The sequence below is a fragment of the Falco naumanni genome, chromosome 1, assembly GCF_017639655.2.
Source record: "Falco naumanni isolate bFalNau1 chromosome 1, bFalNau1.pat, whole genome shotgun sequence".
NCBI lineage: Eukaryota > Metazoa > Chordata > Aves > Falconiformes > Falconidae > Falco > Falco naumanni.
This window is the reverse complement of record NC_054054.1, coordinates 115546923-115573710: the sequence shown is the minus strand read 5'-3', so window position 1 is coordinate 115573710 and position 26788 is coordinate 115546923. Positions and strand designations below refer to the sequence as shown.

General features: G+C 47.9%; 1 long non-coding RNA gene across 1 annotated transcript; it reads right to left on the bottom strand.

Annotated features, from left to right (window-relative positions):
* Positions 1 to 993: 993 nt before the first annotated feature.
* Positions 994 to 18841, bottom strand: LOC121082640. The gene is made up of 3 exons (XR_005826080.1): positions 18831 to 18841; positions 17601 to 17605; positions 994 to 1024 (listed from the first exon to the last, which is right to left on the bottom strand). It is a non-coding gene; the product is annotated as an uncharacterized LOC121082640 (long non-coding RNA).
* Between the last annotated feature and the right edge of the window lie 7947 nt (positions 18842 to 26788).

Sequence of the window (26788 nt, the reverse complement as noted above, 5' to 3'; positions counted from 1 at the left end):
TTGCTATAACTGGTAAAAGTCAGAATTGCAGCTTCTTTAGAAAGAAAAATATTCCAGTAGATTAAAAAATACTTTCAAAACCAGCTAATTTCTTGAGACCAGAAACTTTCCCAAGTAACCTGCTTGCACACAAGCAGGATGGGGGCAGCGGCTGGAAATGCTCCAGCTTTATCCCTGTGATAGAGGGAGGTGTTCAGCCATGGTCGCGCTGCCTCTGGGAGTGCCGTCAGGGGCTCTGGTAGAAAAGAGGGGTTGCGTTTGTGTTTTGTTAGCCTGCTTGATCCAGCTGCTTGTGAGGATACTGGGTTGCAGCAAAGTCCAGGTTCCCACACGTGCAGGAGCTGGAAAAGCTGAGTTTGTGTTGGGGAGGGGGTTTGGCTTCTCACTCGAGGCCTTGGGCAAGTCACTTCATCTGTGACATGGGGCTAATCGGGTTTTTTGTCTGAGAGTTGCAGTTAGGCACATTAAGAATCAAAAAACTGAATAAAGGGATTTAAAATAACAGACCTATATAGACTATCAACCTATATACAATAATAGATCTATAGGAATAATATTCTTGACCTGGTTAGCTTTGTGTATTTTCAAGTGCTTTGTCCTAACCAAGGATTTAGTTCCAGCTAGCTCACATGATACATCCTCATGTCCTAACCTAGAAGAAGCTTTCTGATTCTGTCAGGGAAAGCCTGATTCCTTCACTTAGTCTGAAAATAAAAAGATCATCTGATTTAGGAAAACTAACAGGAGCTGCCTGTGTAGATGTAAATGATCTTTCAAAAGGTGTCATTGGCTTTCTGCTCTTCACCACCACCGACCCTTAGCTGGAAGGGCACCTGGGCCACGTCTCTCGTGATGAAGTTGGCCTTGCAACCCTGGAGAGCCAGCTGGGGATGAAGGGCCGAATCCTGAGTATTGGCGGTGGTGCGAGGAGCGCGGCTGCAGAGGCGGGTCACGGAGGAGGGACCTGGCCCTGAAGGCAGCTGGTGTCAGGCAGACAGGCCCATGGCCACAGGGAAGCCCCCGCCTGCCCCCCGAGGAGGGGGCTTTGCCGGGCCGTGTGTGCCTGGCGCGCGGTGGATCGCCAGCAGCACAAGCTTCCCGGCAGGAAATACTGCAGCAATCATCTTAGCGTGGCCAAGACTGAGCTGTAAAGCTTTCCAAGGCCACCGCTGCATAAATAACACATGGCAAAGGCTCGATTTAGAGCCCAGAGAGTCGTAGATGTTCCACAAGGCCAGAAAGCAAGGAGAGACAAGGCTGAGGCACTGTTTATTTCACAAGCGTAGGAACCGGGAAGTCTGGGCTGTATTTACCCAGCTGGAAGCCGGCTTCACGTCTATTTATTCCTGGGTTTTGCCTCAGGTGCATACACTCCCATTAGGGCTAAGTAGCCGGAAAAGGCCAGATACATCTGAGGTCACTTTTGGCTAATTAACATAGCAACAAGTGCTGATTAATTAGTTTGGGCCTGAAATTAGCTGAGATAATTTTTGCAATGGCATAGGCCATAGATTTATGAGCGCTTCTTCTCCAAGACAAACAATACTCTGAAAACATTGTTTGTGCAGAAACCTTCGTTCACCCTGTAAATTAATACCTGGATTTCTCACAACTTTAAAAGTAACTGTTTTGTTTCAGTTAAATGCATGGGTTTATTTCTTTTTACCCATGGAAAAACTTACCTTCCATGGCACCCAGTGGTGCTCACTTGCCTTATCATGAACCACTCTGCTTAACGTCTACTGTGTTAGCACAAGTTAAAAATCCTTTGGAGACCAAGGTCTGGATTTTCATGACTGTTGAACATCGCAGCAGGCAAAAAGTGTTGAGGTCTCAATGAAAAACCTGATGTCCACTAGTCATCAACATGCTTAATACACAGACTTGCTGACTGTAACAACTTGGTCAGTGTACTACCAATTTTGGTGACGATTTGCTACCGTACTAGTGTGGGCTGTGGTGCACCTGACTTCTGGATATCCAGCAAAAATCATGGGGAAATTCCCATTATGCCTGCACAGAGCAGCTCTGTTCTTTGCAGCATATATGCCGTAGTTGTGTCCAACTGATAATAATAATGCTGATGTATGCATGATGTTTAAGAAAAATTGCACTTTCTGCTTTAAGACATGCTAACACCACCAGGTTAAAAAGCGTGCAACAGAGAAGGCTCTGCTAACACTAGGAGATGTGTGCCTACGTGAATACAGTATACAAGACCTCCCTGCGCTGCAGGTACCCTTCTGCACCCACATGTCCTTCTGCTGGAAGTCTGTCAGGCCACTTGCAGCTTTCTGCTTAGCCTTTGGCATTTTGATGTGCAGCTGATGAGGAGCAAAATGTCCTGTTTCTGGTCATCTCCCCGCCCAGGGCACCCCATGGCTGGGGTATCTTGTTTGCAGACTGCCTTAGCAGAAGGGCCCACCAGCATGTCTGGATCAGGTATTCTCTTTGCAAGAGATTTACTTTGTGTTTGGTTTTCATTTTCCATTGACTGTGACCACTTTTGAAATATAAACCTGCAAATGGGAGTAGCTGCCTATGCCACACTGAGGGACCAGCTCGGCTGCTGTCACAGCAGGTAAAGAAGCAAGACTTCCTTTTCATGGGACTCTTTTAGTGTTATTTTTTACTTCCAGTCCAAAACAGGTTGAAACCATGAATGTTCACCTTTCTTATGAGCTGGAGGTTGTCCGCAGAGATGTACAATGCAGAAAACATCTGCTAATAAAATAAAAATTCACAGGGTAGCTACAAGTGGCTGCCAGTTCTCAAGCACAGAACTGACCCATAATGTCCTTGGGACAAGAGGGGGTACCCACAGAAGGAAAGATGACTACCATGGTTTAACCCCAGGCAGCAACTAAGTACCACCCAGCCATTCGCTCACTCCCCCCAGCCCAGTGGGATGGGGAAGAGAATCAGGAAAAGGTAAAACCCATGAGTTAAGAATAGTTTCATAATTGAAATAAAGTAAAATATAATAATAATTGTAATGAAAAGGGAGGTAACAAGAAGAGAGAGGAATAAAACCCAGGAGAAACAAGTGATGCCCAATGCAATTGCTCAACACCTGCTGACCGACACCTGGGTGGTCCCTGAGCAGTGACCAGCACCTCCCGGCCGGCTGCCCTGGTTTATATACTGAGTGTGGTGTTCTATGGTATGGAATATCCCTTTGGCTGGCTTGGGTCAGCTGTCCTGGCTGTGTCCCCTCCTGGCTCCTTGTGCCCCTTCTCACTGGCAGAGCACAGGAAAGTGAAAAGTCCTTGACTTGGGGTAAGCACGACTTAGCGACTAAAACATCAGTGTGTTATCAACATATTCTCATATGAAATCCAAACCACAGTACTGTGCCGGCTACTGGGAAGAAAATCAACTCTGTCCCAGCTGAAACCAGGACAATCACTCAGGTCTTAATGTGCCATAAACCTGGCAAACCCCCTCAAACCCAGGAAGTTTTAAATGAGGTGTTTAGGGCTCGGTGACAAGCAGGTGCAGTTGTGTCACTTTGCCATCGCATCAGAAGTGTTTTGTAACCCAGTGCTCCCTCCATCCCTCGAAACTCTCCCTCTGGGCTGCTTTTGGATGGACCACCTTGCGGGGCTGTGGTCCTTGTGCCAGGCAGGGTGGCCCCACTGGGTGCCAGGTATGATAACCAGCTGCTTCGAGGGGTTAAAAAGCTTCAGCTCCCTACAGAGGTTTGCACATAGGAGCAGGCAGTGTGAATCAGCACAGAGCTGCCAGGCTGCTATCCTGTACAGCCATCAGCCACCTTCGATGGCAGACATGGAGGTTACATCCAGGGTGGCTCGATGGGGCTCTTGTGATTTCACTTCAGCCCACCCTGTACCAAAGTGAAAGCAGAGAACATCTTCCCTCACCATGGTGCATATCTGAACTACATTAAACCTTGATGATGATGATTATATATAACCCATCTCATGCAATTTTTTCCTTATTCAGCTTTTCCCTTTTGCCAGTTTAATAGGATTTTTTGTAAGTGATTATCGGATTTTAACAAGCGCTGTCCAGAGAGACCCCATAAAAGTTCGTCTGAAGTACATTTTTGCCACTAAATTCTCTTTAGTTGCAAGTTTTTCTCCCCCTCCTCTTTCTCTTTCGCTTTGTGCTGAAAGGAGCTGTCGGAGCTGGCTGCTGCCCAGAGCCGAGAGGCATTGGAACCAGTCTGGCAGGAGGCTTCTCTTCCTTGATGGGATTCTTCTCAAATTAAAATGTATGTGAATTTGCAGGGCCTTCATTAAGTGAGTCACACAATCAATGGAAAGGTGTGTTGCAAAAGGTCTGTTTACTCTGGTGGAGACAGAAGCCAAAGTCCCGTAGCTGTCACACAGAAACGATCCTACAGCAGAGAATGCAGATGCAAACCACAGAGAAGGCTCCCCAACCCAAAGTCCTTTGGACTTTTATGCCAATGACAAGGTCACTAACACTGATAGATCACTCCATTCCATTTATTTTCAATTCCTGGCCATGTGCAGTCATCAGTGTTCCCATCAGGACAGCCTGTGCAGGACAGCAGTCACATGCCGTGAGCCCATGCTCTCCAGACAGTTATAGCTGGGTGTCTTAGTCCACTTCGCAGCCTGCTCAGATCCTTTCTGCACCGTTGTCACGCGCTGCTAAATGGCTGCCTCATGTCCTGCTCCAGAAGGAATGAGTAACACGGATCCTCAGACCTCAGAGCATTGTATGAAGTCTGTTATTAGGAGCTAACACAGACTAAAGTCTTCTGGATTTCCCTTGTCATGTGGTTGCTCCAACATCCAGGTTACGCTTTGTAATCCTGTTATCCCAGAGCTGCTTCATAGCATCTTGTCTCATGCTTCTCCTTCTAACCCATGTTCTTGCAGCTTGTCAAGCTTTTCTTTGCCACTTTCTCCTATGACATCTTTTCCCTTTTTGTGATTTCCTTTCCGAGCTTTTACATGTAATTACAACTAAATCCTTCCAGGTTTCATCAGCCATTCTGCTGCTTCTGCTCTATTTCCTGTGAGCTCTGAGCTGGGTTTCGCACTATGCATCCATGTGTTGTCCAAGTGCTTAGTAGCACCTAATGCTTTTTCTTCTCAGTTGCATACTTGAGTGAAACCCTTAAATGTCAAGCTCACGCTCCACTGCCCTGCTGCATGCCAAGGTAGTCTGAAAAAAAATAAATAATGGTTCTATAAAACTGACTTTTTGCATTATTGGGACCCAAACTGGCCTGTGCCACTTAGCAGAGCTGGTGGAGTCAGCTGGTCATATAATTTCCCTCAGCTGGTAGTGAAGAGAAAAGGGATCTCTGGAGAGCAATTTACCCCAAATATTTTAGGTTTGGATTAATCACTTTATGAGAAGTGCTTGTTTCTCTTTGGCTTCTGCTATTTTCAGCTTCTTAGTACTTAAAAATTTAGTGTAGTCTTCAAACACTGACACCTCTATTTGACATACTCAAGCACATCATAAATTGCTCGTTGAACAGTGATATTAATAGTGATAACACCTTGCTAACTCTTAATTCAGATTAGACAAAGTAGCAGGCATGAATTTAGGCTGATCAGATCACATCAGGCTTTTGAGAGAGATGGAAAGTCGCATTGCGTGGTAGGCACTTGTTCCTGGTTATGCCACAGCAAATTCAGAATCAAACCCCCAGCATACCCGTATGTATTTGACATTTATATTCAGTCAGTAAAATGGATTTTAAGCCCTCGCTGGCTCTTTAAACCCGAAGCGCTGCTTGCTGCACCGGCTAGGTGTTTGTCAGTGGAAAGTCCTTCAGCAGCCTCTGGGCTCCGCACCTTGCGTGCAAGATGTAACAGTAATAACAGATAGCTGCACGTTTTGCTTGGTTTGTGGTTAATACACAGCGGAACTGGGAAATTAAGCGGACCTATAAATAGCAGGTCTTATATATACACCTGAGCCTCCTGAGCACTGGACCACCTGCAGGGAAACTGGAGCTGGAGCTGAACACCAGCCCCGCTGAGGGGACGCCATGAGCAAGGCAAAGCGGTCAGACCTCCCCTTCCCTGCCCCATCCAAAAAAAAGGGCCACAGGTGCCAGGCAGGCTCTGTGGGCAGGCAGGAGCTGGGTGCTGCTGGTCGGGATACAGCTGCTGGCAGCATCCTCCAGCTGGGAGGAGGGTGTACGCATGGGTGTGCAGAGGCTCAGAAGTGGGGTGGGTCACTCAGAAGCTGGCTGCCTTTTTGGCGTCAGTCCCACCGTGATGCTCTAGAGCAGTTTGGGTTTGCCCCAACCTGCCATCTTGCTACAACCCCCTCGGCGGAGCTGGAGTGGACCTGCAGGCTGGGATAGGCAAGGAGCTCTCCTGCGTCAGCCCTGTCCCTGTGCTACTCCCAAACTGGGGACAGAAATAGAAATGAAGGGTTAGCTGAAATCAGCATCTCCTGGGTGGAAGTCAGAGGCTACAGTCGTTCTGGTTTTGAACTGGGAGAACAGGAGCTGTCTGAGCTGCAGACATGAGACCCGTGCAAGCAGCGCCTTGGTACCCAGCTGGCCGCGGTCACCCCCTATCACACGATAGTAAAGGGGAGACAAGAAGAGGGGTTTGGATGGAAGGTTGAAAGCCAGTAATTAATGTGCCAAATGGGAGGAGGAAGTTGAGTTTGCTGGGAAGGAGGAAGAGCAAATATAACAAAGGTGAGGGAATGTCAGCAGCTGGTCCTCAGAGCACCAGGGCTCAGGCCACGTGCTGTTCTATGGCTCCGTGGAGATGGAGGAACTTCAGCAAGCTCTGCGCTTGCCAGGTCCCTACCAACTGTGCTCCCCTGTCCCTACAAGCCCGGGGTTCACTTTAATCTGGTTCCCTCTGGAGGGAAGATCCCTGAATGCAGTTTGGATAGTGATGGGCTGCAGATAGACAAGGGACAGATCACCACAGCTGTGTGTACACATGCTGTGGTTCATAAGGAGGTGCAGGCTCCAAGTGAAGCTTTCTGGAGCACCTTTTCCATGGCAGCTCTCTGCTAGGAGAGCTGAGCTCCTCTTTGCATGTTTTCCTCTCCAACCTGGCCACCTGGTTTTGCAGGACTGGTAGGAGCTGTGTACCTGGAGCAGCAATGTCTTGGTCTGGTCTGGCACAAGCAATGGGCCAGAAGTGGGAAGGAGACATTCCCAAACATGCATGTGCCCACGCACATCAGCTCTCCTGAGCTTCATCCTCTTAAGCAACTGAGATGAAGAGGCATGGAGGAAAGGTTTAAATGGTGGCTCTGGTAATGTTGCTTCATAGGAGTGAGTACATAATACTGCATACTTAGGTGTTTAAATCAGTCACAGCCCCTCTGCTTTCTCCACATGTAGATCCCATCAATAGCAGCTTTATGCAGGCAGGAGCATAACCTGGGGACTCGAGCACCAACACGGTGTCAGGGGAAGTTAGTGCAAATTGCTCCATCGGCTGGACATTAAAGCAAGGAGTGATATCACTCTTAAAATAAGAAACCTAACGTAATGTGCTTTAATAGCTGAATAATTGCTACAAGCAAAGAAGGAGGCTTTTGTGAAAGAGGATCAGTGAAAGCCAGGAGCGAGTGCTCATGACATCACGGCAATGCACAAGAGAAACTTTATTCTCACGGCTCTGCAAAAATGGCTTGTCAAGCTGCCAGTCCCAGATAACTTGGTGGGAGACATTAGAGAAGAGTTAATAAGATGATTGATTTACAGCTGGAAAAAATTAACGAGTCTGAAAATTGACAGACTGACATTGTTTGAAAGACTCGCAAGAAGCCTCCCCCACTTCTTTCGAAAAGAAGGTCAAATGCTTCCATCAGACTTTTGCACCCAAATTTGGAGCTTGCAGCATTTCAACAGGTATTTTGGGGGACTCACTGTCAGTTCCCCTTTGTGGGAAACAGTTGTGAAACTATTATCATCCTAATTTAGCTATGTAAAAATAGATCTTTAAGGTCTGTACCTTCTTATGGGAAGAAGTGGGTTTAAGATATTTTATTTTAATTTACCAGCTGTGGATCAGATCCAAACTCTTTATGAAACTTCTGCATTTCTTATTGCTGGATTTGAGCTCAGTGTGTTTTCTTTACTTGTTAGGAAAAATTGTCAACTTCGTCTCAACTCTGTATATATTTTTACAGTGGTTTGCTAGCACAAGGGAAACTAAGGGTTCTTTCACAACTTTTGGAGCTGGTCCATCATATTTTTTAAGAATTTACTTTGTAAAAATACTTGTTAAGATGGAAACACATGATTTACTGTTGATGGAAACAAAATCCCATGGACACCGCATTGTGTCTTTACAAAGAGACAACTTTTATTCTCAGAGTAGAATTTCTCGGGCACAATGGTAGTCAGCTCCAGTGGCCATTTGCACCTCAGCTGTCTTCAGCAAAAGGCAAACTCATTAATTGAAAGCAATTATTGGGAGACAACACTTTTCAGTTTTCAATCTTCAGCCACCCATCAGAGTTGTTTAAGAACAGGGTTTTATTTTTAGTATGTTTGATCCTCAGTTGTACAGCTAGAAAGGGATGTCTGGCTCTCAGAAATCTTTCATGGGTTTCCAAAGACATAAAACAACTTGCTTCAAACTGAATTTGATTCAGACTACACATGGAAAAAAAACACCCTCACATATGTGTGTGCAAACTGAGAATAATGATGTAAGATGTAATGAACAGAAATAAGAAGGATATGACGTTTCAGATGAAGAGGAAAGAAAGGGACATAAGGCCAAACATCAGCAATATACACTTTTAGGTAGCAAAAATTACAGTAACATTATGTCGATAACTCAACTCTGTTATTGGAGGCACTTAGGAAACTGAGTGTCTGGAATAACAGCAACATAATTGATGAACTTAAGTCGCTCTCTCTCAAAAAAAAAAAAAAAGGTACACTGTTAGCTTTCACATGAGATAAGTATCGAGCTGTTTGGATTTTGGAGATATATGGAAAGGACCAAGTTAAACTATAGAGGGAGAGCAGCTGAAGGGGGTTGCTGAAAACTTGCTGGTGTTTGACAGACTCTGAAGCCAGCTGTGTTTTACCAAGAACTTATCTCTTTATTTAAGATATATTTAGATCTTATCTTCATCAGACAAACTCATTAGTATATCAACAGTCTGTTGAGTTACCCCAACTTTTGGAGTCTTTGGAGTAGATGTACTTAAAGAGTGGTGCTCTGTGCTAAAACCCTCCAAAACAGCCCAATAACAACTCTCCCATGCTAAAAATACCCCTCAGTTTCACCTAAATGTATGCTGACATGTCAAATTGATTTCATTTCCTCTTTTGGAATAAAAGCCAAGTGATATGTGTGATGGCTTTTGAGTAAGGAGGCTTTTGACAGTGTTTGGATTGATGCTCTCATAACTTAGGACAGTGCTGTCTGGAGGAAATCACTGCCTGAAAGATGTAATTTGGACATACACTTGGTTGAAAACACCTTATCAGAACAAAAATTATCTTAACAAGTCAAGTACCTGATTAGGAATCTAGCGATGTAACTTTCAGTAAAAACTGTAAAATGGTATGTTTAAGAAGAATACAAATGTGCAAGTACCACATCAAAATTAATTGACCGAAGAACAGTATGGCGTAAAAGTGGATCACAAGCTAAACATAGACCAGTATTGCAATATGATGCCACTTCTCAGTCAAATCTCATTTGGGGATGTGTGAAGCCGATTTCTTTGCTTTCTTACCACATTTGAGGTCTTGTCCAACCACGTCCCACTTTGAATCGGGTGCTGTCAAAAAAGACGGAGGCAAGTTAGAGGCTGGGGGTCAGCAGTAATGTGAAGTGCAGGCAGGAGCGGTGCAGGGAGCAGCTGAGGAAGGCCAAGGAGTTTGGTGGGGAAGAGGGGGGTGGGAGGTGAGTCGGTGACAGCAAAGAGACCACTGATCAGTGACCAGCTGCTGCCTTTGTGCTGCAGGGAGCAAACCCAGCGCCATCACTGGGGTTTCTGCAGCCGGGCAGAGGAGCTGTGAAATGAGTGGCTGAAACTCCTCCCTTTCTCTAGAAAACTTCTTAGAAAACCTAAGTATGAAGTTTATCAGAAATGCCATTTTCCAGGTGGGCAGCAGCGGGGAGGTGTGGGGGTGCTGTCCTGGCTCTGGCCCCAGCAGCAGCGAGGTGCCACCAGCAGCAAGGGACACAGCTCCACAGCTGCCCAGTGCCACCCAGAGCAGCAGGGAAAGGGCAATCCCAGCGCCATCCTGGCCCATCTCTGGAAGGAAAAAAAATGGTGCTATGGAAAGAGGTACATGCCTAGTGTCACAGCCCTCTTCCTGATTGTAGAGCATCCCTATTCTTCATGCGGTGTGTTTTCATAATACCGATTTATTTCTAGTGAAAACATTTTTATCATTCTCACAATATTATGTCTTATTGAACATTTTGTAACCACAGTGAAACTTCTGCTCTCCATGCATCCTGCTTGGTTTTTAGTGTTTCACAATTCTGGGGAGGTGAGGTATGATCACTAGTGGAGCAGGCAGGCTTTTCAAATGCCAGACTGATCATTTTTTCTAAATAAAAAGCCCAACTAAAACAGAAATCAGCTCAGGGGTGGGAGGCACAGAGAGATTATTGCTAAGAAGAGCAAAACGGGATAAAATGTCTCTCTTTTGAAAAGTCCTTTCAGTAATGACACAGTTCTCTCTGTTCACAGATGACAGAATAAATTAAAAAATATTCCTGCCAGCCTTAAAGATACTGCTTTAGGAAATCTAAGGTTGCCTAATGGACTGGAATATAATCTCCATGTTTTCAGTTTCCTCCATTTTACCCAAATCATTCACTTCAATAATTAAAGGATAATGAGCCGAACAGTTTCCCCCTTTATAACTAAACCTCTCTGGATAGAGATTCAAAATAATAATTAAAAAAAAAAAAAAAAAGGAATCCTGTCCACTGAACATGCCTGCAGATAATAGGAATATCCTTCACTTTCCCTCTCCTGGGGTTTCCTAGCTGCCATCTATCAGTCAGCTGCCGTGCCGTGGGGATGCTGTTAGGGGCCAACGGAGAGGCTGCCCGGGTGCAGGATGATCCATCAAAACCCACGTTCCCCATAGAGTTAGTCTCCCTCCTAGGAAATGGGTTCGTATGCATCCATGTAGAGAACCTCATTGATTAGATAGAAAGAAAAATGGGCTAATCCTAATCGCAGCACTTCTTAAACTTTTCCTGACCGCTCCCTGACACCGTCACCTCTTGGAGCCATTCCCTTGCCCAGCCTGTAATGAGGACCGGGGAAAGGCAGGGCTGGCGCTGGCCAAGTGGGGCAGGAAGGGGGTTTTTCACAAAAGCTGCCTTTTCTGCATTTTTAAAAATCTAGTGGAAAAGCAAGAGCAGCATAAGAAGTTCAAGCAGGAAAACATCCCTGCATCTTTATGTTCAAATGTACATGGGTGGATTCACACCACCTCGATGCAGGCATGTCCCTGGGGAACCCCAGGCAATGGCTGTGACCATCGCTCCTGGCCCCAGCAGGGACACGTAGATGCCACCAGCAGGTGACTCAGGGATTTTCCAGCAATGCCTAGTCTGTGACCAGCGCTCAGCTTTCTCAAAAGGAGCCTGAGCCCCTTCAAGCACCTTACTGACAAGGGCTGGGCTTTCGCAGGATCTGGATTTTAACAAGTGGCTTCTGTAGCAGGGTGTCAATAAAGACAGGTCAGCAACTGATATTTTTAAGGGAGCAAAATTCATTCTTTCTGCTTTGCTCCTAAAACCTTCCCAATGCCCATCCCCTCCCCTCATCACAGGCTGCTGCCCCTGACCACCAAGGCCATAAATAAATTAGTTATGAGTTTTTCCAAGCAGTAAACTTTCTTTTTTTTTTTTTTTTAAGGAAACACAGCAGTATCTAACAGCTTTCTATGCTGGAGTTTGGGAGCTTTTCAGAGCCATAAAATATTTATTTTAGGGTTTTTTCCATTAGGTCTTAATTCTCAATATTTTATAAGAAGTTAAATTATCCAGGAGAACTGAGCTTTCATTTTTGGGGAAAAAAAAGCAAAAAGCATTTGCTCAATTAGAAAATGACCATCAAGCCCAGAGCGCAGAGAACATTTCTGAAGGAGAGAACTGAGCACATAAGGAACTAAGCACAAACATTAACAATCCAGAACTGTTTATTTTTCCTTCAGAGAGCATCAGTTTTAAGAACTGAACAGATTGAGATTCATTTACATTCGCTTATCTTTCACCCCCAAGGCAAAACAGGGATACTTATTCTCTCCTTTCTGTACCACTTTCTTTTCTGGACCATTTGCCGGGCTGAGCCCCGCTTGGCTCCTGCCTGCTCCCAGGGCAAACAAAAACATGAGGATGCAAATTCAAACTGCAGTCCTAGGACTATCTACTCAGAGCCTGCTGGCCCCCAAATGCCCTTTTTTAAAAATGTAAAAGCTCTGAAGTCCTTCTGACTGTGCTAGAGCCTCCAGCCCCCTGCCCCAGGTCCCATGGAGGTCTCGGGGTCGCTTGGCTCAGCCAAGAGGGAGGGGAAGGGGGACTGGGAGGAAGGGGACATGTTTAATCAGAGCAAAGCCACCAATAAAACAAAGGGAAAAACAATTCTAGGTGTCTTCTTGTACGACAAGTAAGTTTGGCCAGCGCACAGAGCAGTCTGCCTTGCTGCGAGTGTAATTCATGGGCAAACAGGTAGAAATTCATTCCCAGAAAAAGAGCAGGAGCAAGAAATGGCCCTGTAATGTGGCCAGATGTGGCATATAGGGGACACCAAGTGAATGGGTGACACAGGTGGAAGGAGGTGGCCTGTGGGCACCCATCTGCCAAGTCCTTGTGGGAATGCACAGATTTGCACCAGTTTGCTCCAGACTGACCACCAGCAGGGGAACCCCAGCTTTGGTGTATTTCAGACCCACAGAACCACAGGAAAATTCTCCCATGACCCACTTCTGCATCAGGACTACTCAGCCTCTCTGCTGACACATCCAGAGCATCACAGCGCCATGAGATGTCACCCAATTGTCCCCACAGAGGCAGCTTTCTGCCTCCTCCTTTGCCTGTGTGGAGGCTGGAAGGGAGCTACAGCCCCGGGAGCAGCACCCAGCACACGTGGTTAATGATCGAAGAGCACCACTATCATGTCGCATTGGGGGGTTAGGATTTGCCGTCATCTTCCTCATTAATGGCATCCAGTTAAAGGTTATTAATTATGAACCCTCTTGTCGATATTCAACTGTTTTACTGTCCAAGAGGCAAAGCTGGGTTGGATGCGAAAAGCTGGAGGTTCATCCTTCCCTCTGATGAACCAGTCACCCTCTCACCCCACCACCTCCATCCCCACTCCCTCCTCATCCCCCAGTTTGGGAAATTTGCATTCTTCCTCTGAAAGCATTAATTGAGAGGAGAACAAACGGAGTCCCAGGCAATTTGAACAAACCTCATTACTGACTGAGGGCTTGTTTTGAATCAGCGTCCGTCAAAACAACAATTGCAATGCCCTGGCCCAGCACCAAAATTGTACTGGGAGGGCTGGTGGGAGAGACGGGGCTTTTGTTCTCTGGGAGCCAGTTGTGCACCTTTAATGATGGCTGTTGTGGCCAGCTCCTGGCTGATTGCTGCACAGCCCAGTGCGTCCTTTCCCGCATTAAGCCCTTATTACCCAGCAGCAGGATGAAAACCGCGGGCAGGGACACGCCGCCCCTCCGCGCTGCTGCCCACCGTGCAGTGGGGCTCCCAGACGATGTCACGCTTCTGTGGCTGGAGACCACCCACAGCAGGAGATGCCACTTGCAATTAGGACACATTTGTTTTCTGCTTTGCCCGACTTTGCCCCAGCTGGAGGAGAGCTCCAGCCCGGGCCAGGGTGAGATGTGAGCACTTTGCAGAGAGCCTTGGCCGAAAGGGGTGAAGTGCCTTCTGCTCCTCTGCACGGGAGGACAGGCAGATGCTTGGGGGCTCCACAGGTTTTCAGCCAGGCTCTGCAACAGCTCCTGGTGCATGGTTTTATCCCCTCTTTCTTCTTGCTTCTCTCCTTTTCTTTTGGCTGCAGCCAATTCTCAGCTCGATGGATGGGATGACCTCATCTAGCTTCAGGCATGTTAGATGTCTAGAGCCAGTGTGGGGAGACAGGAGTCTAAGACAGGGCTAAAGATGTGCCGCCTTTCTCCATTACCTTTATGGCGATCAACCCATTGACTTTCTCTCCCTCCTCGCTAACTCACTAGACTAAATTGCTACATTATCCTAAGCTGGCCGGTAATTCTTGAATGGGTGAGAAGGGGAAGGAAGGAGAAGAGCACTTTTTGCAGCAGCATCTAAGGCTGCTTGAACGAAGAGGTTTTGCTTTCAGCCCACCTCTGCTTTCTTCCAACTCCTAATAGAAAGCTGGTAAGAAAAAGGGAGCCAGGGATCAGTATAAGGGCTAAGGCTGGTGCCAGTGGGGCCAGCAGACTTCCCCGCCCCCCCTCCCGATGCTGGACCAGCTCTGTGGGATGATCATTGAATTTGGAAGTAGTTTAGTGGTATTCTTGTTAGAGGTAAAAGCAATCATTTCAACAACTTGCTTTGTGTTTGCTCTTTGAAACCTGGGCTGCAATACCAGCATGTAAGAGTAAAGGAGCTGTGCCTAGCACACTTTGGGATAAAGGTTTTGATAGCCTGGGCTGTGCGTGCACAGCTCATCCCCACTGCAGTTCTCATACAAGCGCCCAGCTGATAGAAAGTAGTCCTCCAACAGCCTCATTGTAACTGTTTTCTCTAAACATTTACAACCAACAAAATGTGCATGTGTACGTTCAGCAGAGGGCCAAGGAGAAAAACAGCAGCTGCTCCCCGCATTCCTGCTGGAGCTTGTATATATTCCAGTGCTTTTTAAAGCATCTATTTACATTTGCATTTTGGATCCCTCTTCACTTCCTGAGGAAACTTGGCCAAATCCAGTCCTGGTGCAAAGGGGGTGCATTGCCCCAACATCAGCACAGCTGCACTCCCCTCCACTGGGCAGGGGGATGACCTGTTTTCTTTTACCATAATAATACACACTTGGGTCTCCTGCTTTGCTTGTCCTTACATCTTTGAATTCTTTGCAAGATAAATACTTTTTTAGAGTTAGTTTATTGAAACCGGCGCTGGCACTTTGCAGCCTTGCTGGAGTGCCTGGGCCACCACCCGTGCTGGGGGACCCTGTCAGGCTGGTGTCTTGTGGCCACGCAAGGCACCAGCTGAGCTCGCACCATCCCCGGGGGCTTCCCCACCCCTTGGCCAAGCTGGCAGGGATGCTGCTGAGCAAACACTGCCCTCAGCACATCACGTAAGTCAGGGCAGCTCATGGCTGGCAGCGGTGGGAAACCATGCTGGACGTCCCAGCGTCACCTGCAAGTGGCCATGGCAGCACTGTAGCTACTCGGCTTTTAAATTGGAGTACAATTACTCATGGGAAGATAGGAATCTTTTATAGCTGGATAAATTGCATTGGCTTCAGCAATGAGCACAGAGCCACCACGGAAGGGCCGCAGGAGGCAGCCTGGCTTTCTGCTCAGCAGGAGCCATGGCTCAGCTCTTACCAGCTTCTGAGAAGTAATGAAGCAGCTACCAAACGTAGGCTGTGAGGACAGAAAGTGCCATCCGGTGGCTCTCCGTTGGGCTCTGGAGAACAGTATTTTTATCAGACAGCATGTGATAATTTCAGCCTTCCCTGCTTAATGTTGTCTCACAGCAGCAGAAACCCCATCTCATTCCCTACTAACTGTTCATTCAGATGAAGTCTTATTGCCCACAGAAGCAGTTTTGCCGAGGAGGAAAAAAAGACAGGCAGTAGTGAGCATCCTCTTGGGATAACACTCACCTCGAGAAGGCTGCACATCACCCAGATACGTGTCCCTGCTCTCCCCCATGGGACATTGCCGGGCAAGGTGCCCCCAGCCATCTCGCTCCTCCAGCATCAGGTGGATTTTTGCATTAAAATTGCCCATGGGTCTGCTGGATGGGGAGCCAGAGCAGGAGCATCCCTTCTCTGGGGAAGTGCTGTTGGACAGGCTGGTCTCTGATCTGCTGAAACGTGGGGACCAAAGTGCTTTCAGAGCATGACACACAGAGCAGCAGGATCCCCAGCTGCATCCCAAGGGGCGCAGCCCCCGCTGGAGCAGGAGGTGCAAAGGGACGGATTGTGACCCGACGCCTGGCAGTGTCTCGTGGGGCTTTGAAGGGAAATTCCACCGAGCCCCAATCTGTGGTGCTGCCTCGTGTCGTGGATTAAATTCCTTCTGAAAGGCAAAACCAAAGCTCACGGGTGTGGATTACAGAGAGGCGTGAATGCTGCCTGCTGTTCAAAGGTGAACACTTTTCTCTTTACAAAATATAAAATATGTGAGGCGGCTGAGAGGGGTTTCAGGACTCCAGCGCTTCCTGATTTTTGCTAACAACATGTCTGGAAGCTGCAGGTAATTGAGAAACCTGGTCAGGGGAAAAGGATTGCTGCTACGTCTGATGCCTCTCCTTCCTTCCCTGCTCTTTTCCCTACCTTTGCATGGGGAGGAACCTCAAAGCAGAAGGCATACATTTACATTTCTGGTTCATTCCAGATGTTTTTCCTTTGGATGGGAAGATAAAAATCCCTTTCTATCCAGTGAGATGCTTAATGATCTTACATATTAAACAAAAAAAAAAGCTGCAGGGAAATGTATTTAAGGCCAAATCCCTCCAGGGTGCATTTTCAGAGCATTGCCCTGGGACCAGGAGGGGATTGGAATATCCTGTGCAATGTGTTAAAATATTCTATAACTACTTCTGCAAAGGCATAACCCCATAAACCCAGATGTTGCCCTGATACAGCACAGGGACCTGCTCCTCTCTCCCCCAAGCTGCCTCCCATTCACTTTAATTACCTGGCGCACCACAGCAAGTATCTTGCATGGTTGGTCACCTTTAATGGCTCCTCAACAGCAGATTTAATTAAATTAGCAGGTTCAAAAACAAACGTAGAAATGAAGAGAAAATAGGCCTGGCGTGTTAAGCATAAAAAAATTCATTATTTAACAGTGACATTAACAAATGATGTTCATTACTTATTTTCCAAATGACCAAGCCTGATCTCTGATGGAGATGTAGGGAATTCCAGTAATTCTCTTTTAATCATTTCACTTTGCGTGATGAAAGATGGGAACCGCTCACCAGTAACATGGTGCTGGGCTGAAAAGGAGACACAATTCTTTATGAAAGAAGAGCGCATGTTTTGTCTTGGCGCAGCAACAATATGACCAGAGACTGAGACAGAGGGAGAGCAAAGTGCAGCGGCGCTTTAATCAGAGAGCAGGTTTTAATTCACAGGCTCAGAGGAGCCTGCTGATCAGCTTTGCTTCCATGTGGCAGCACCTCCAGAGAGGAAATAAAGAATGGAATGGTGTAAAACAGTGTACTTTCGTAGCAGTTAACAGCAAGAGACCAAAAAAGCTACGTTGCTTTTTGCTTTAGTCCCCCTTGAAGATCCATCCTTTTTGTGCCTATGCGAATCTCTGATGAATTCCTAAAAAACACGAGTTTATTTATATTTCTGTGTTACTCGTTGCTGTTTGCCTGTGTTAACTGCCACCATCTGGTTTCACCTGTGTGGGTTGCGCTGCACATCCCGTATGGGACCCTGCCTTCATCCCCAGATTTCATAAATAAACTTTGCAAAAAAAAGGAGATGGGAACCGATGCCAACTACAATGTCTCACTCCGTCCGTGTTTGATGTGGAGGAGTTTAAGCGCTGCTATAACTGCTTTATTTTGTTCTTGCTCATCTTTTGAAGCCGCTGTCCCCGTGTGTGTTTCCGTACACAGAAGTGTTTGTGGCTGATTCAGTGCCTGCAGAGGTGTTTGCTTTTGTCGGCAGATGTGCCCTTGGGAGAACGTGTGTGTGCGTTTGTGTGGGATGTGACAGGACACATTGTACCACAGCCTGAATGCCAAACAGTGCGTGGCTCTTGGTTTCGCCTGGTTTTGTGTTGTTATTGCTGCGGGGGCTGGATGACACATGCCCTGTACAACGCAGGGATCAAATCCCACAGTGGGACATGTCCCTCCCTGTCTGCAGTCTTCACCTCTGCATCACGGTGCTGACTTCACGCTGCTCAGGCAGGGATGATTTTTAGACACTGCTAATGAATATAAGTGCATCCGTATCGCCTCTAATAGACCTTGTCCTCCTAAGTCCTCTACATCTGAAAAAGGCAACCTCTGCTCCAAAGAGCTTGCAGCAATATCTGACAGAGCCTTCCTGCAGTGGTTACAAACAGATTAACCTGCACCAGGCAGTTTGTTAGTGCATCCCCCATCCCAAGCCAGTGACAGCTTGTATTGCTTTGCAAGTACAGACACACCTGTAATATGCTTCTGAGACTAAATAGGACCCCAGGCATGAGGGGTGGATTCGCCTGCTTGTTTCCCATGGCGTTATATATGGATTTGTGCCTTTTCCTGCTGGAAATTAGAGCGTCTTTATATCACCCGGTTGTATTTTGCAGTTGTACGAGCAGGCTTGTGTCCGCAGCGGGGTCTGTCACCTGGGGGCAGGAGCTGCTGCCAGCCGGAGCCCGGCGGTCCCGCTCACTGCCCCGCGGCGGGGATGTCACGCTGAGCAGGTGATTACACCATTTATTACAATGTTTACACCACTTCTCTGTGCAGCATGTGTGGGAGCTGCCCTAACTGCTCCAACCCCCAGCAGTGATTTCTTGTCCTTGTCATATCAGAGCGTTGTTTCTCAGCAATTTGGAGGGGAGCAGGAGTGGGGCTGTTAACGTGGGGGGTTAAGTTTTTGCAACATGCCAAAGATAGGCAAATATATTTTAGATACCCTGTTCTGGCTGAGCTAAGAAGAGAAACCGATATGAAGGAGTTGACTGAAACCCACAGTGATTTCTGTGCTGTTCTGGACCACACGTTCAGCTCTGACACAGCGAACGGTTACTGCAAAAACCTCCCAGCCCTTTTGGGAAGGACTTAGCAGCGGATGGGCATTAAAGGGCAGGCACCCATCCCCTTTAATGCTGCTGGGAACCCAGCCTCCCAACTCAGTGGATTATGTCTGCATTTGGCTTAGCAGAAATGGTGTGGGAGTACTAGCAGAGCTCTCCTAATGTGCTATTCCGGTCCAGCTACGCTTCGTGCTTGTGCAGTCAAACCACTCCCTGCGATGTAAGGGACCATATGGGAACGGCAGCTTTGGCGGTATAGCCGTCTGTGTGCTGGGACTTGGGTGGACACAGTCCTGTCTGTCCATCACGTTGGTCTGGCCAGCAGCAAAAGGCTGGTGGGTTCCTGTGGTGTGAGGCTGAAAAACCTCAGTTGTGTCCCCCTTCTCCTTCCTGTGAGCTCTGGGGAGATTAAACAGATTTGGGGAGAGGACAAAGAGTGCCAATCGCACTCTTGCTGGTGTAGTGACTGCTGGGCAGCTGAAAGGTCATTTATAGAAAGTGTGACACATGGCAGTGTCCTAGCACCAAATAATCCTGGAGGATTTTGCTTTGGGATGTAATAAAATACCTTAGTGCTCTCCAGCCAGACTGGCTGCCGTGCTCCCTCCAGGTCCATGCAATTATCTGCTCTGCATCAGGGAAACTGAGGCATGGCTATGGCAAACCCAGACTGCACAACACACCAGTCCATGGAGCTTGGAGTGCCCCCGGGCAACAACCCCCAGATGATTTAAATTGAAGAACATGCAGTTAGACTGTCTGGTTTTCCAAAGGAGAGGCATCCATGGTGTACCCAGGTGGCAGGGACACCATCACTTTGCTTTCTTTGCCAGGACTCAGGCACATGCCTGACACACCCAGAAACTCCCAAAAGCTCCTGGGTTCCCCATGGAGAAGTTGATAGGCTCTTGCCTACCATTTATTTACTGGGCAGGCACTGTGATGACCCCTCGTGAACATTAACCGTGAACAAGCCAGTGCCAGGAAGGTCTGTGGACCCACTGGTGACCTTCATAGATGGAAACACCAGCTCCACTCCCCCGTGGGGTCCATGCTGCTGCCTGCAGTGGGGCTGGCAGGGCAGGCACCCCCCGTGCCGAGTGCGCGGCTCAGCCCGGCTGCACCAATGCTGCACAAAGCCCTGGCGCTGAGTCATGAGCGGGGCCATTTGTGCTCAAAGCTTCAGCTTAATTTAGTTTAGGTTTCAGAGGCAACATATAAACATTCCCAGTGAAGACCCATCTTACAAGGGGCTCGGCCAAGTGGGGCTTCCTTCTCCGTGTTTATGGGAAAGCATTTTGTTTAGATAGAAAAGCAAATGAGCAGATCCCCACGTTCCTCCCCAGCACATCTCAGCCAGATCGCTAGGCTCTGGGATGGGAGATTTAGCACAAATTCGAGGGAAATTTGCATTAAAAGTCCTTTTTAAAAATCTCAGCATTGTGCCTGTGGGGCATGAGGCACCACAGGCTGGGTTAGGAGCTGGGAGAGGGTTGGAGGCACTGACGGTAATGCAGCCTGAAAATCAAGAGTTACCCTGAGATTTGTTACAGCAGATAAATTCTTCTCCTGAGGACTCTTCTAGCCCATGACTCAATACCACAGTCTGCTTACAGCCCAGGAAGGCTAGAAAACATGGTATTGCTCATACTGTGTTCGTGGAAACTAGGAAAGAAGACATAGTTTGGGTTTTGCCCTTCAGGGCTGCAACTAGGTTGAAAATCCACCTCTGTATGAACACCAGCAGAAAGATTTACACCCATGAAGTACCGCTCAAAATAGGCTTTAAGTGAGAATTAATTGGTATCTATACCTCTGAGCAGGGTGAATTTCCCCTGGGCCTGAATAAGTTCTGCCTGAGCCTTTCATGGAGTTATTATTTCTTTCATTAAAGGGGGAGAAAGAGGGATGAAAATCTCCACTGAGAACAGCTGGCTAATTTTTGCTCTTTCTAACAAACTCAGGCCAAGATCTGGTTGCTGGCAAGCACAGACCCAACATCTGCAGGAGGAGAGGCCAGTGGCCTCTCCAGCTCACTGGAATTTTCCAGCTGATGTGAAATATTTCCCAAGTTAATGACAGTGTCTGTTGAGGCAGGGATGGGGTAGCCAGGTGGGTCAGGTTTTGATGCATAGCTGGGTATCACAGAGCAAGTGACCGAAGAAAAACCCAACCTTGTGCAGAGCTGGACTCCTCAACCATGCTCCAAGGGTTCAGGTTTTCTGTCTGAGCCTGCTCTGAGGAACCTCATCTCATGTTGAACTTGTCCAGTTTGCTCCTCGATTTGGGGGACCAGAATAAGGGAAGATCTAATAGCACTCCTATGTCACCACTGACCTCAAAAGATCCACCGTCAGTCTCCTAAACGGATACCATGGTCTCCTCAGCAGCACATTTCCAAGAGCTTTACACAGAAGGTCAATAAAGCTGTTTATCCCCACACACACCTTGGGAAAATGAACCCAGTGACTTCCCAAGCTCGCCCGTCCAGCAGCACCATCAGCCTCCTAAGGGCCATGGCCATGGCCTTGCTGGAAGGGCTGCTCCTTCACCTCCTGTACCTTTTTGATTTGACTCCAGGTGCTTCCAAAAGTCCTTTTATGGCTGATTGATGGGTTCTGCATGAAACAAGACAGCAGGACACACCCAGGGTACTGCAGAGCAGCAATCCCATTTCCATTGGCATTCGCAGGACTGGCACTGAGGAAAGAGGTAAAAAGTGAAAGCATCAGGACCAATCTCACCTTTAATTCTAATCAAGCTGAAATCCCCAGACAGAGGCATGGGAAGGCCCCAAATTAGCCAGCATCAGTCTTAGAGACTAACTGCCCTGGAGCAGTGATCCGGCAAGTCTCACCTCCAAGACCCTAAAGCCCCTCTGTCCTCCTCAAAGTTCGACCACCAAAGGGAGCCAGTTCCCGAGCAGTGACATGCTGGGCATCCCTGGGAAGGAGGCAGCTCAGGGGTTAAGGCTTTTGGCAGCATTTCAGTTGTACAATGCAATAAAATATTTTATGACATTTTTACAATATTGTGCAATGGGATTTCGAGACCTCAAAAGAAAACACTAAGTTAAAGTAAGATGCAGCTGAGAAGAGCAAGCCCAGCAGGTATGAGTTTTATCTCTTTTCCTCCCCTCTCTTCCCTTCTCCCACTGCCCTCGCTGCAGGCAGGTTCACTTGCTCCCCACGCCACGAGCCAGCCCGGCTTCCCTGGTGCTTCTCAGCACATCTGTGCCGGGTTTATGTGCATGCCACATACTTCCACAGTGAGCACATATTACATGTTGCTACAAACAGCCCCAATAAATGTGGGAGCCAAGTGTGCCTAAATATTACAATGTATTAAACACCCTTTAGCCTGATCCATAACCTTGTAATTGGTATAAAAATAACAAGACTCGTCTTTAAATGGGATTCCATGGTTGCCGTTGTCCATTTGTTGCGTGACATTGTGGCTTGGGACACTGATGGCAGGGTCAGGACAGGCAAGTTTGCAGTGATCAGCTAAAATCCTTTAGGTCACTGGCTTGGTGGCCCTCAAAACTAACTCAAGTGATTCTGAATCAAGGAAAATCACTCATCTTGAAAGGCTAGGGGGTGTTTCATTTTACAGTGAGACATGGAAAAAGAGCAGATGTCTGAAAGGAAGCGCTGCAGTGAGTTCATCAGAAATAAAGCTTATCCCATTCAGTATCTTCCCAACTTGGTGGAGGTTCAGTATCTTCCCAAACTGGTGGAGGTCATCTTCATTGCAGAAGACCAAGGTGACCTCTGGGCAGTCCTTACCTTCCTGTAACAGCTGCAGCAAAGAGCCTTCAGCAGATGTGGGACTGTCCCTCAGATACACTGAGCACAGTTGTACCTGTCATTGCACCATTAGTCCTTGTAGGAGATGGGCTAAGGTGAAAGCTCAGGCTGTCTCTTAGCCAGGGGTCACTGAGGCTGCGAGAATGTCCTGGGGAAGTGCCACTGACCCAGGGACAGGACACTGGACTAGTTCAGCCTGGTCAGGACCAGCAAGGTTGTTTTGATGATCTTCTGTTACCACTCTAGAAATGAGGCTTCTCTTTGCATGCACTGGATAGTAGAAAATTTTTCTGCAGTTCCAAGGTAAATTTGACCAGGACAGTTCCAGATGCTCGGAGATCGGAGATCACTATTTAAAACACTCAGGAACTTTAACCCAAAGCTGAGTGGTGGAAGAGGGGTCCTTAGCTCCCCTTTGTATGATGTTTTTTCCCTGTTTCAACTGTTCTGGTAACAACATGGTACAGGAATGTACTTTCATAACTAAGGCAGCAATGGGGTTCTTCTGTAATCACTTTATTCCAGGAACTGACAGTCTAAGAAAAATCCCAAGTATCACAAGGCTTGGCATAAAATCGTACAAATTGGCAACACTACATTCTGAGTGAGGCAAGCTAAGAAAAGTCTAATCCAATCTTATGCTTTGGAGTACCGGCACCGCGGCAGCAGATCGCCTGGGGTGGCTGAGAAAGAAATGCTTGTCCCAGCACAGGACATGTCCAGGCTCTCGGTGGAGCAGAGGGGGGGTCTCCAAAGAAACCCCAGCATTTGCACTTCTGCAGGCAGAGACACCTAACGTCACGGCTTATTTGTCTGATCAAACAGAGCAAATCCCTCACTCTGATCCTGCTGATGGCTCTAAATTGCTTTAACCGTTGTGAAATGAACCACACAATATATTTTCAATGTAAGCAATTTTTTTCTTTCTTTTTAACAGCTCTTTGGCCTGACTTCAGTAGGTTGTTCAGCTCCCTTGGAAGGTGCTACTGAGAAACCGGTGTATGTGAAGGCTCACCTGAACTGGTTTTGCTCTTTTGTTTCCTCCTGCTGACTATTAATGTGGGTTTTATTACGTGACTCCAGCTGTGCCCAGAGCTTCCTTGCAGTGGATGCTGTGCATGCTCGCAGGAAAGCACCTCTGTTCGGAAGTGTGTAATTACAGCCTAATTAGGCGAGAGGGAGAAGGCTGACCTGCAGGGGCTCAGCCACCAAGCTGAGGCTGGACACGAGCCGCCTGCCCCCCAGCAGTGGGCAGCCCTGGCTCTTCCCAAAGCCGGGTCCCCCTTGGCTACCCTGTGGAAGTGCATCGGGAGGAGTGGTCACCCATCCCACAGACCCCGGCTGCCTCAGGTCCCGCGAGCGGCACCGCTTCCCAGTGCCCAAGACGCCCCATGGATAGAAGCAACAAGGCAAGTTGTACGTTAAATTGCACTCAAACGCTGGCACATTTGCTGCTCTGTTACCCAGAGTTTTCCTCCTGTGCCTCTCAGGCTCCACATTTTTTTGCAGTACTTTTGGAACTGGGTCAAAGCTGGTAAAAATTTAAGTATCAAAAGTTTGAGCAAAGCCAACGTGACACTATGTGTCAATCACAATGAATCTTTTGCTGCTGGGAAAGGTATTATTTGAAAGCTCCAAATTTTCTCACAGTGTGAATTTTCCAGCCAAATGAAGTTTGTCAGGGATGGGGAAAGGAGATTTTTATTTTTTCTTTTGTATGACAAACTTGTTCCTGGAGTCTGTGGGCAAAATCCTGGAGGGATTTTCTGCTGGAAAACACAGTCCTCCCCAGCAGAGGTGATTCCCAATGTGACACCTCAAGCTGTGACACCTCACAAACCAAAGAACCACTTCTCTGGGGAGCTGCTGTCAGACTGATGTTATTTTACTGGGGAACCGGGGCATTATCCTGCTCACACAGACAGTTGTGGGTATCATGGGTGACCTAGTGAGTGAAGTATCCTAGTGCTTATCCATCCTTAGCACAATCTGCCTCTCACCTTGCTGGTTCCTAGGGGTGGGGCGGGGGGTGTTGGTGAAACCCTTCCAGAGCCACAGAAAAACATCCATCTTGCAGCAGGAGAGGCTCCTTGAGTCTGAAGCGCTTAGGACGGGAAGCAGAAGCTCTACGAAGGGACAGGCTGTGTGCCAAAGCTCAGCTGCATGAGGGTATGGGATACTGCTAGGTAGTGACAAAAGGTGACAAATGTTCTTACCATGAAGGGAGCTCTTCCTTGGGCTGCTTCTGCCCTGCCTGCAAAGCTTTATCAAGTCACAAGCCTCAAACCCTTAAAAACCTTAAAGGAAACAAGAAAAAGCTTTGGCTCGGAGGAAACAAAGGGGTTTTTACAAGTGATGGGAGGAGGGGAAATTGTGCCTCCTCTGAGGCAGCTGGGCATCTCCACGCTCATAATGAGGGTTCTCCACAAGAGGTGTCCCCTTCAGCTCGTATAATCCCAGTGAGTGGAAAACCCCTTCCCATCTGCCTGTGTATTTATCCAGGTTCCCCTCCAGCGTCTCACAGAGTGCCCACCATCACCTCTCGGTAGTTTTTCCCTCTCCAGGCTCTTTTAAGATATGAGGGTTTGGTGCCCCAGCTTGGGCATCCAAAGCCCGTGCAAATCATCTTGAAGACTTCTTCTCTCGGGGATCCTTGCAAAGCACCTGCAGGTGGCAGGGGCTGTCCCAGGAGAGCTGAGAGTGTGCCTGGACCCTCCCCGGGTGCCCTGGCTGCCGGGCCAGCTGCTATCAATGGCATCAGAACTTGGATTACATCGATTCTTGTGACATTGCCCAACTGAAACCCTGCTCCCCAAGGGAGGCTCAGCTTAATTGACTGTGGTTATTAATATTGTATTATCAGCAGCCAGATGGTCCAGAGACAGGCAGTTTTCATACATTTTACTGATGTCCTTCAGTGGAAAATTATTTCTACATCTCTTTTGTCCTCACATACTTCAGGTAGAATGACGTGTTAACAGTGGCACCTTCCACCACGAGCAAAGTCACCATGAGGAAGTGCCTGGCTGGAGAGCAGATGGGAAAAGGTGTCTGTGCGGGCTTTAATTAAAACAGCTCTGTGGAATGGCTGGGGCATAGATGGAGGTGGTGGGTCCTTCCTACCAAGCCTGGAAAACATCCAAAGCAGCTTTTCTGGAAAGGCTCTCCCCTTTGCCCTTTTTATTTCGCTCTTTCTGACCGATACTCAGGAGAGCTTGCAGTGGTGGGTGCTCAGCACGCAACCCCCCCACCCCGCCCCCAGACGCATTGCCAGACACTTTCCAGGTAAAGCCTCCACAAGCAGGCAGGGAGGATCTACACGAGTCCCTGGGCTCATCAAAGCCTAAAACTCATACGTGGATAAACAGCTCAGGAGTGAGGGAAAGAGCATCTTTAACAGCACGGTCCTGCTTAGAAAAGTGACCATGGAGAGTTACTTCAGGGAGGTCTTTAACCAAGGGGTTTTCTGGCCCCCAGGGGGGGTTCAGTCCAAGAAATAGCCAGATGGTTCCTCTTCATAGGTCACTTCACTTGATCCTACGTCCAGCACTGTCCGTTTGCTCCTTCTACACTTGAGATGCAAATGATGGTTGAGATAAACAGAAGACACCGGGCTTGGTATTGCCAGAGGAAATTGCCCTGCACTGCTCCGCACGCCCCGTGGGTGCAGGGCTGCCCCACCTGAGCTCCCCGAGCTGAGCACAGTCCTGCCTCTGACACCAGCTCACCCCACAGCCCTTGGCATGTCCCGGCAGTGCCTTGGTGCCCACACTGGTACCCCAGCACCCACCTCCCCCATACACTTGCAGCGTTGCAGGGTCTGCCAGGGCTTGTCCTGCAGGAAAGCATCTCTCCAAGGCATGGTGGTGACAGGGTTTTCCTGTGACAAGCTTACACCTCCCTCAAAGTGTCACCAGCATGTCAGATTGGGAGCGCAGACCTCTGTTGTTAACCCCCCTCCCAATGAGTATTGCTGCAGACAGCTCCAGCGTGACTTCAGGAAAGGTTTGAGGGTGGGCTGGAGGCTCAGGGGGTGCAAGCGGGGTCTCGGGAGAAA